This window comes from Lissotriton vulgaris, chromosome 9, assembly GCF_964263255.1.
Source record: "Lissotriton vulgaris chromosome 9, aLisVul1.2, whole genome shotgun sequence".
Taxonomy (NCBI): domain Eukaryota; kingdom Metazoa; phylum Chordata; class Amphibia; order Caudata; family Salamandridae; genus Lissotriton; species Lissotriton vulgaris.
In genome coordinates, this window is record NC_141697.1 from 1020535147 (window position 1) to 1020546257 (window position 11111).

Consider the following 11111-nt stretch of genomic DNA (forward strand, 5'->3'; position numbering starts at 1 on the left):
TGTGTCTCCGCTATTTAAAAGAACTTAGTTTTCCAGACCCGGGCCGCCCGCAGTCACGTGGTGAGGACACCACGTGATCCTATGGATTACTGCGGGTGCCATCTTGGAGTGTCCAGAATAGCATACACAAGTTGCACATCACAGTTCAAATCTGTGACTTCCCTCACAGTGATTTAAACAATCTGCAGTGGAATCACAAGGCGTGATGGTATTACAGATCTGCAAAACGGAGCTGATGCCAAATTAAGTATTGTAGGATATTCCAGTTAGTTAACCAGAAGCAAGCACTGTTGCGTGTCCCGGTTTGACAATACGTCTAATTTAATTGTAGTGAAAATATCTGGGCGCTAGCACCAACAGTAGTATGACAAATGATAGTCACCGCAAATATCTCCATCAATATCCGTCACAGGTGCTCCAACCAACACACCTTGTCTGTAAACAATGCCTCATGAGGGACATCTAGTAACCACCCCTTGAACTGCAGCTCTTTGTAGAATTATTTTGCTATTGGATACTATATAATATTCACTGCCCACTGCTAATCTCATCCCATAATGCTTTGCAGGGCCTTTGGTCAGGAATGTTTTTTTGCCAATAACTGTGCCTGGGATGGTCCTAAGAGGATGGGACCACCACCAAATTGTTCAATAAGATGTGCTTTTTTGTTTTCAAGGCATCTCTTTGGTACTCGCCCTAGGTCAGGGAGGATCCCAAAATCATCCCCTCTCTCACTGCTTGCTAATTTTTCAGTTTCACTTTTGTGAAAGTACTATATGCACTTTAGCATATAAAGATAGAGATAGTTATTTTATTGTAACTGGCACTGTGCAGGATGCCATTTGCAATTATTTAGCAATTTTTTCACAGTGCTGACAAGTACACAGTGTCATCAGCTACGCTACGCAGACTACGTGTACTACGTGAAGTTCAAAGTATACTACGTGAAGCTACGTGTAGTGCTGCTACGCAAACTAAGCCCAGGGTTATTAAATACCAAATTTGCACAAAATCAGTATTACCGAATTTTTAACAATTCCTTATTTACCGAATCTGTATTTTGGGGTTTCGGTGTCAAGCAATCGGTAAATAAGGAATCAGTAAATGTTTCCCTTTAATTTACCGAATCGTTATTACCAATGGCATTCCGTAATACCTACATCCCACAGGGCTAAATACCGGTCGGTAACGCTGAAATTTACCGAATTTCGGCTTTACCGACCGGTATTTAGCCACCTACATCTAGCCCTACGCCTTATCAGTATTCCCAAGGCATGATTTGTTTGTGGATTCTTGCCAGCAGTTGAAAATGCAGAGCTTTAAGCCCGCAAGGGAGAACTAAACCCCATGTCAACATTTGCTCTTGCAATGTTTTATCATTGTAATACCTGTGCCTTAAATGGGCACAGAACGTAATGACAAAAAGGGTGTCAAAACAAAAGCGAAATGTTTTGAAGCATGAAATGCGCGCGGCCTGCCCTAATGCACCTAGTAGTCAGTTGCACAATTTAAGTTAACCGTCACGCACAGCTGCCTCGTTGTGAATTATTGCTGATTGGCGATTAGTAACTAGCTTTTCAATGCTTTCCAAATTGCTGGAACAGTTGCAAAGCACTGAAATATCCTTGCAAGTATCAAGGAATGCGATAAAGTGGCTTTGCCGCCCCTTTGACCAGCAATTGACAATGTGTGTCTTTGTCTCTCCCAGAACCTGCCACTTCCGACAACAGAGACTCCGTCCATGAGGGTCAATAAAAACAATGAACCTTACATTATTTTCATCCATAACAGTTATATCTAATATTAGATGAGCGTGCCATATTCATGCACTAATAGCACCAAACCCCCAATTAATAACATTTTCTTTTGCAAGGCAGGGACTTGCTTCAAAAGGCATACCAAGGAGCCTAAGAAGCCGAGATGGATACCAGTAACCTCCCTAGCAGCCTTTTCAAGCCTCCTCTAGGGCATCTCAGTCTGGGTGTTGAGTCCAAGGGCTGAGAGGACAAGTGCATTGCCTTTTTAGGCTGGTTAGGGATGCTGCCCCTTTCACAATCTACAACTACACTCTCAGAAACAGCCACAAACACAGCCATGCACAAACTTACAACAAACACACTCCACTCTCTATCAACAAACAAGGATAATCCACTTTTCATTCACTCGCCAAACTCTACCCACTTGTATAACATATTTCTACACACCATTCTACCCCGACACCTACACAAACCACATCTCTGTACTACAACAGAAACAAACACACATTTTGGTTAGATAACAATAAAGCACACGCCTCACACATTTAATCTCACAAACACCCACCCTTTCCTAAAAAACAAACACTTACACTATCCTCTGCCTACTCCTAGAATTGACCTTGCCACCCCTCTGAACCCTTACTTCAACCATCTATCATACCGCTTTACCACACAACGAAGGACAATACTAGTTCAACACTTTACTCCACCAACACAGCAAAATCATCCCACTACTCAGCATACAACCATTTCCAAAAACAAATACCTTCCCACTCTCACACTATACAGACTCTAATCTCACACACAATCTCACCGCCTTCTCTTTCAACATACACAACTCACCTGACCTTCATGCTCAAATGCTATTCTTTAAGTCACTACCAAAATACCATATAATTCTGCCCCACAAAAAAACATGCAAAATGTATCTGAACAAAATGTCAGACATCCAAAAACTGCACACAATCCCAACATACATATGTGCATCCACTCTTTTCTGAATACCAGTATGAATAACACACATTTAAATCAATATATAACTCACACTCTCCATGCAACAAACACACTAATCACTCAGTTCCACTAACACACAACAACCATCTTGCACATGTCTTATTCATTGCTCAATTCAGAGCCATACAACATGACCCTCAAGCTCTACAACCACCACATAGCAATTCACCTTTCATCTGTAATATACGCAAAAGAAAGCAACACTCTTCATAACCTTGCATCCCCTTGTCTTTCACAAAATAAGCCTACCTTTAACACGCAAGTTCACAGCCCAATCCTCAATTTCAAGCAGACTCACTGCCACTCACACAACCGGACACAAAAAAAATGTTCTAAACCTTTTGGAGTTAGATAATGGTAAACAAAAACAACACGTTCTCTGTCCTCAAAAAGATAACACCTCCAATAGCACATCATCCACAACTTCAAAGAACAATACTCTTCTGCAGCACAAACTCCCATCACCTCCAAAATAGGTTTATTAGATTGCCTACTGATAAATGCTGGCTAGATTTCAATAAACAAGTACCAAATATTCGACCTCGGAATCTGACTTACTTTTCATAACTAAATCATGGCTGGGGGAAGATACAGCACAGGTATTGCATAAAGCTGTTCCACCAGGATATCAAACTGTAACACAAAATTGCATAGGCAAAAGAGGATGGGGCTTAGCTTACATATCTAGAGACAACAACACTTCTCATCAAAGCTGAGGATGTTACTTTACAAGGTTGTGAGGTCTTCCTTGCCAGATGATACCCTAACCAAACATTTTCATGTTATTTTCTCCTGCTCTACAGACCACCACCTAGCAATGAAACATTTCCAGACACATAGCTAGACTCAGACTCAATACTCAAACCCATGCACCCTTGTGGCCTCAACTTAAAGTGTCACAAACCTAATATGCCACACCTCAGAACCATCCTCACACACAACCAAGAACATATAATTTCCATTTTCCAATTTCACACATATAACTGGACACCCATTAGATATCATCTTCACCAACCCACACCTAGTCATTCTCTAAAGCATTACTTCTGTCACCTGGTCGGAAAGGCATGCGGTCATTGGGGGCCCGTAGCGAGCCCCCAGGGATTCTGGGGATTGGGGGGTGCACATGGGAGGTACCTATGGTACCCTCCTGCATTTTAATGTACAACGTGGCAGGCACCGCGCGGGGCCTGTCACGTTGTGCATTGAAAGGCACAACTTGCTGTTGTGGCATTGCAGCGGGCGGTGCTTTCAGCACCGCCCGCCGCAATATTACAAATGCGCGATGCGCCTGTCAGTTTGGTGGGCGAACCCTAATTGTGGGTGCGGGACCGCCGCAAGCAGTGTTGGCGGTTCCGATTCCAGGGGGTTTGGCGGGCCAACAAAGTCTGCCCACCATACTAATGACCCCCTAAATGTTTTCCTGTCCTGTCAAAACTCGATTACACTAATGGCCTGAAACCTGGCTCACCTTTGTCCATTATGTAGAGATTACAGAGGATTCAGAATGCTACCGCTAGACTCCTCTTCCATGTAAAGCCACAAGCACCATTCTCCTTTGCCTTAAGGGTCCTACACTGGTTACCAATTGCCAGAAGATCCGCCTTCAAGCTGCTTATGTACCACACATGAAGCAATGCATGGCAAAAAGCCACTCTTCATCAGGATGAAAATCAGCAAACACTTACAGCAAAAGAACCTACGCTCGAGAATGGCTCCCTGCCTCAAAATTCCTTCAAACAAGAAAAAAAATACGTGGTGGATCGTTCTCTGTTCAAGCAGCAAAATTATGACATTTGCTACCCAAACATAAGATCCACTGACAACCATCTCAGTTTCCAAAGATTAGTCAAGAGCTGGCTCTTCCCCACATGACGAAAAAAGAACCTATGCTCGAGAATGGCTCCCTGACTCTAAATAGCGACATACAAGAAAAAAAACATGGGTAGACCATCTTTTTCTGATCGAGCAGCCAAACTATGGAATTCACTACCTGTAAACATAGGATCCACTGACAACCATCTCAGCTTCCGGAGATTAATCGCAACACAACACTGTACCACTACAGTATACTTAAACATGAGGAACTAGGCTTGTCACGGTTGTCGTTATACATGTCATTGCACATTGAACTTTGCTTCCTGTTATAAGTAGATACATTTAAATAAATGGAATACATGTTTATTACATCACATGATACAGGTGTATATCAGACCTTGTCGAAATTGCTACCTCTATGTACATATAGATGCATATATATATATAGATGGGTTTATGCCTGCTACTAAAACATTAAGACATGCCTTGTGTATATGTATGTATAAGTTAATTGTAGTTATTTGAAAACTAAATTGTATAATTCAATAGAAGCTCATGTAAATATTGCTCTATCTATGTACAACTGGGTATTTATAAGTGTGGTTTACCTCAAGCACCAAAGCTTTACCAAGAGTCATGTGTAGATATGTATGTATAAGTTAATAACAGCTTAGCTACATACAAATAACCTCCTCAACCTTTGTCCCATACCTCCTCTCTCTGACTCGTCCTAAAGCTTGTATCAAACATCCTTCTCAAAGTTCCCGCTCCATTTTGTAGCCATATAATTTTACTAACAGGCCCACACAATCCCTACTTATCGAAACAACTTACAACTTTCCCTTTCAAATCCATATTTATCATAGCCCTACTCTAAACTCTACTAAATGCACAAGAAATCAAGATCACAAACCCAACACAACAAAAGCACAAGGAAAACACACATAATACTATTCTACTAACTATTAAACTCGAATCGTTGGATCCGGAATAGTGCGCTACTCACCTTAAAGTGCTTGTCAGGGTTTAAAATAAAAGTTATATTGAGGAGGAAGAAATCCCATTAGAGAAAAGAGCATACATTTTCCACCATTCTATACATATGCAATCATTCTAATAAATGATTCAACCCAAACTAACAAATCATTAAGTCCATCAGCAAGAGATTGTCTTTTGAAAATACATACACAATGGGTTATTACACCAGAAATCATCAATCTATAAATTCATCCATGCCGCACTGCTACTAAAAAGGCTGTGACCTCAAAAAAGAGGAGAACAAAATGGCAAGCATGTTTATTTAGCTGATTCACTATCTGCCATGGAGCTCCTAGTTATAAAGCTGCGTTGCCTATAATACATCCGGGTGCTGAAAGATGTTAAAGACCACTTAGCCACCTGCAAACCAGGCAACAGTTCCCCTCACCCTTGCCCCCTGCCTTTACATGATAGGAGCTTTCCTCAATACAATTTATCATCAGCAGTGCAGATAACCAATGATGAAAGGGGGGGAGAGTCCTGGTACAGCCACACAATACAGATTTAAGCTACCACCAAAGCACCAAATATAGGATATAATTTACGGATCACTTAAAGAATATCGAGGAGCAGAATATTGAGCTGCCAGAATATCAATGAAAAAATATAGAATGACAGAATATCGACTTGCTATCTACAAACAGGTAAGTACAAAAATATTGAATCCTAAATATCGTTGTCAATACTATAGTTTGCTAAACTATCAACTTTTTTAAATGTCTTAAAAGTAATATAAAATTAATTAAATTATCAATATAATTAAGTAAAAAATACTTAAAAATAATTAAAAATGTTAAAATGAATGAATAATAAATAAAATGTAAACAAAATAATACACATGCATTTTTATTTTTTATTATATATATTAACTTAATAATATTAAAAATGATTAATATTTTAATTTTAATCACATCCATGCTAGAGATTTTCCCCTGCTGTGCTGGACAGCAATAAAAACGGGTGTGGTCATGATGAGCTCAGCTCGTCATGAGCACAGGAGCACTGTGCTGCATGACGAGCTGAGCTCGTCATGAGCATGGAAGGGGATAAAATGTTAATATCATAATTCAAAATATAATTACATATATTATATATATATATATATGCATATATATATATATATATATACATTCATAATATACTTTTATATATATATATATATATATGTAAAAGTATATTATGAATGTAAATATTAATTATATATAATAAGTTAAAAATTCAAATAAATATTTTTTTACAACATAATAATTTACACTACATGAAATATAACATTACTGGGATCATTGTAAAGCATAGGGAATAAAATAACTGTTGGACAGCGGGAGTTAATAATTCACTATTCCCCCTCTACCAAGTGTAACAGTAGGGAAAGTGTTGGATAGCGAGAGGGTAAAAATTACTATTCCCGCTCCACCAAATGTAACAGTAGGGAAAGTGTTGGATAGCGGGTGCATAAAAATGACTATTCCCACTCCAGTGAGTTCAAACAGTAGGGAAACAGTTGGATGGCGGGTGGGTAAAAATAACTATTCACACTCCACCAAGTGCAACAGTAGGGAACGTGTTGGCTAGCGGGGAGTAAAAATTACTTTTGCCACACCAGTGAGTGCAACAGTCGGGAAATTGTTAGATAGCGGGTGGGTAAAAATTAATATTCCCACTCCAGTGAGTGTAACAGTAGGGAAAGTACTGGAAAGGGGAGGGTAAATATGACTATTCCCTCTCCAGTGAATGCAACAGTAGGGAAACTGTTGGATAGCATGTGGGAATAATTTAATATTCCCACTCCACCAAGTGTAACAGTAGGGAAAGTGTTGCATAGCGTAGGGGAATAATTTAGCATACCCACTCCTACAATATATTCAACATTAATTTACAAGTAATTATTTTTTCAAAATTAATTTACCTCCCACCATTTTCCTCTATAAATGTAACCTACAATATTGTAAAGTATCAATGAATTAACATAATTGATTAAAAATTAATTAACGAATTACAATTAACAATAAAATTAATAACCATCAAATCTAAATTAATTCACAAAATTAACACTATAAAATAACTTTTAATAAATATAATATAAAAAATATTAAAAATTAAATTAAAACTAAAGTACTTCCTACCCTACTCCCCTATCAAACCTCACCCCACTCCTAAAAAAAGTACACAAATAATTCATTTACAAATTAATTATTAATAATTCTCTAATTAATTACCTATTAATAAAAAAGACACTGAACATAATTACCAATTAATAATTAATTGTTATTAATCAATTTATAATTAATACATTAATTAGCTGAATTAACAATATACATTATTAAATACTAAATGATTATGTAGTAAAATAATTAATTAATTTCTGTTAAATTACTTCCCACCTTATGCCTCTATAAACCCACAACCCGCTACAGAATTAAATTGCGCAAAAAATTATTAACATATAATTAATTATTTCTAAATATTTAAAAAAATATATATTATAATTAAATTACTTCCTACCCTATTCCCCTAAAACCCCACAACCCGCTACGGATTTAAATAACACAAAATGTAATTTAATTAAAATTCAAACACACATTACAAAACTAAAACATACTTTTAACACATATACTAGCAATTATAACACTATAAAAAAATTGATATTTCTAACAACTATATTATGATTGTCGATATTACTAACTTCTGTATTATGAAAAACGATATTTCTTACCTACATTTCGATATTGTGCACCACTATATTTTTGTATGTCGATATTATGTCCATTCTATATTTTAAACTCGATATTTTGTGATATCGATATTAAAAATTAAATGTTGTGACTGATTAACATAATTTACGTATATCATTATTAAAATAGGCATTCACCCCTAATAGCATCCACTGTTGTATGATCCAGATCTGAGTGGTCAAGATCATACTCAAATACTCACAAATTTTATTCTGAAGTGGTAATAACTTTATGCTGGTATAAAACGTGGACTGTATCAGCCTTGTTGTCCCAACAACGTGGACAGTTTGAGCCAGTTTAACATAAGTTTGACATCATCTTATAATGTTGACTTCTTAACCTGACGCATAACAATATCTCCCGCCCTATGTTCAAAGATTGCTGAAAGAAGATGTTATCTGGAGTTGTGTCTACCCTTTTACCCCATTTCTCTTGTTGCATATTTAGAACAGCTGAATTAAGATCAATAAGCAACTTATATACTATTTTGATTTTGGGGAACCAGAGGGTTCGGGGACTGAACAACCTTTTTCTGCTCTAGTGAAATTTCGCCATTATCAAGTTTATGAAGGAAATCTCTTAATTGCAGATGTTTAAATAAGCTTTGCTTAGGCAGTCCATCCTTCTGCTGCAAATACACAGAGGAACAAATGTGACCATGAAAAAAGATATCCCCTATTTCTTTATGCCAGTCTTCACCCAAACCAGACAATATTTATTGCTAAATATTGAGGGCAACTGGGTAGAATGCCAGAGAGAGTATGAAACTATATCGGGCCATGCCCAATTTGCCCTTCAGACTTATCCACATTTTGGGGCACATTAGGATGGCGGCCACCCTAGTGGAACTCGGGACCGCCCGCCTAAAGGGCGGGGGTCCCGACATTGCCATTAGGATGCGCCCGCCACAGTGGCAGGTGCATTCCTCAATTTAACATTGTGGCGGGCGGTGCTCACTGCTCCGCCCGCCACAATGTTAAAAACAAAAGCACGCCTTTGCACAATCGAAGCGGCATGCACCGCACGGTGCCTGCCTCTTCGATCATGCAAAGGCAGGGGGGTACCACAGGTACCCCCCGTGTGCCACCCCCCTTTGGCCTTCACTCTGGGGGCCCACAGGGAGCCCCCAGAGGGAACACCGCATGCCTTTCCGTGGCGGCATTGCCGCCACGGAAAGGCATTGAAGAAAGCCCATTGTAATGTTGCGGGCGGTGTCTGACAGACACCGCCTGCATGTTACTCATTTTCCGCCCCGGCCGCAAGGCGACCGGGGCGGAAAACAGGCGGGCGGTATTTTGCACCGTCACCTTCCCCTCCGCCATCCTAATATGGCGGGGGGAATTGGGCTTGCGATGTCGGGCGGTTTGCCTCCGCCAGGCCGGCAGTGGCCACCGCCAGCCTGGCGGAGGCAAACCGCCCGACATCGTAATGGACCCCTTTGTTAGCAATTGTCTTGAACCTAGGTTTCTGGAAGTGGCTAGGTTTCAGAATTCTTAAAAAACACCTCTTGGTTCTATACCCAAGGTTAGTTCGTTAATACTTGAATGAATCTCTGATCCAGGATAAGTATCACAAGAGCCAACAATTAACAGTTCCATATATTGCAACATGGATGCCCAGTAGTAGTATTTAAAGTTAGGCACAGCCCAGCCCACTTCTAATTTCATAACTAGGTATTCAAGGTTCTTCCTGCCCCTTTATAGTCCCAGATGACGTTGAAATGTCCAGTGTCTTCAACCAATCCTGGTCTTTCTCCAAAAGAACATTACAAAGCACCAACATTTTAATAATATTGCCTCGCCCAATATTTGTAAATGAAGAGTATTTACACGGGCCAGATCTCTCTTCATTTTATACAATGTAGGATCGTCATAGTTTAATGAAATTACATTCTCCAACTTAGAGGTTATGTTAAATCCCAGGTAGACAGCATTATAAATCTTCTGACAATCATGAAAGCAAGGTTTATTGCACACAATTTAGGCCTTGCACCTATTTAAGAAGTGCCCTGAGATCTGGCCAAAGCTAGCACCTTCTGCTTCTACTTCCTGGGTGCTTCCATCAGGATCTGTAATGGCAATCACGACATCATAAGCTAGCATCTTAGTAACAAAGCCATTAGTGACCATGAGGCTTAAAGATATGTTCTTCATATGTTTATGCAAAAAGGAATTGATGTGGAAAGCAAATAAAAGAAGGCAGCAGGGGCACCCATGCCTTGTTCCCCAGTGATCTTGATAATATCGGACTGCATGCCCATCAGTTGTAGTTTTTGATATAGAGTTATGATAAATTGTCCGTATAGCTAATTAAACATTAAGCCCCACCTCTGACCTCTTAAGTATCTCCCAGAGATATGTTCAGGTAAACCAAAAAAATGCCTTTACCACATCAAGCAAGACCATTGCCATTGGGGCCCTCCTAGTCTCTTCTCTATCAATTAGTTTTAATACCCACCTAATATGGTCTGTCATGCTCCGACCTGGGCAAACCCATGCTGCCACGGAAGGACCAATTTGGCAATTACGCTGCTTAACCGGGTTGCTAGCATCTTTAAATAGATTTAGGTGTCACTGTTAACAATTGAAATCGCCGAATACAGTCCAAGATTAAGCTTTGGTTTCCGTTTTAGAAGAAAACCACCATTGTGATGATTGCCCATGATTCAGGAGCAGAATGTCCCTGCTCAACCTCCAAGAAAATGGGTACCATACTGGCAGAAAGCACAGAGAAAAAAATACAATGGAATTTT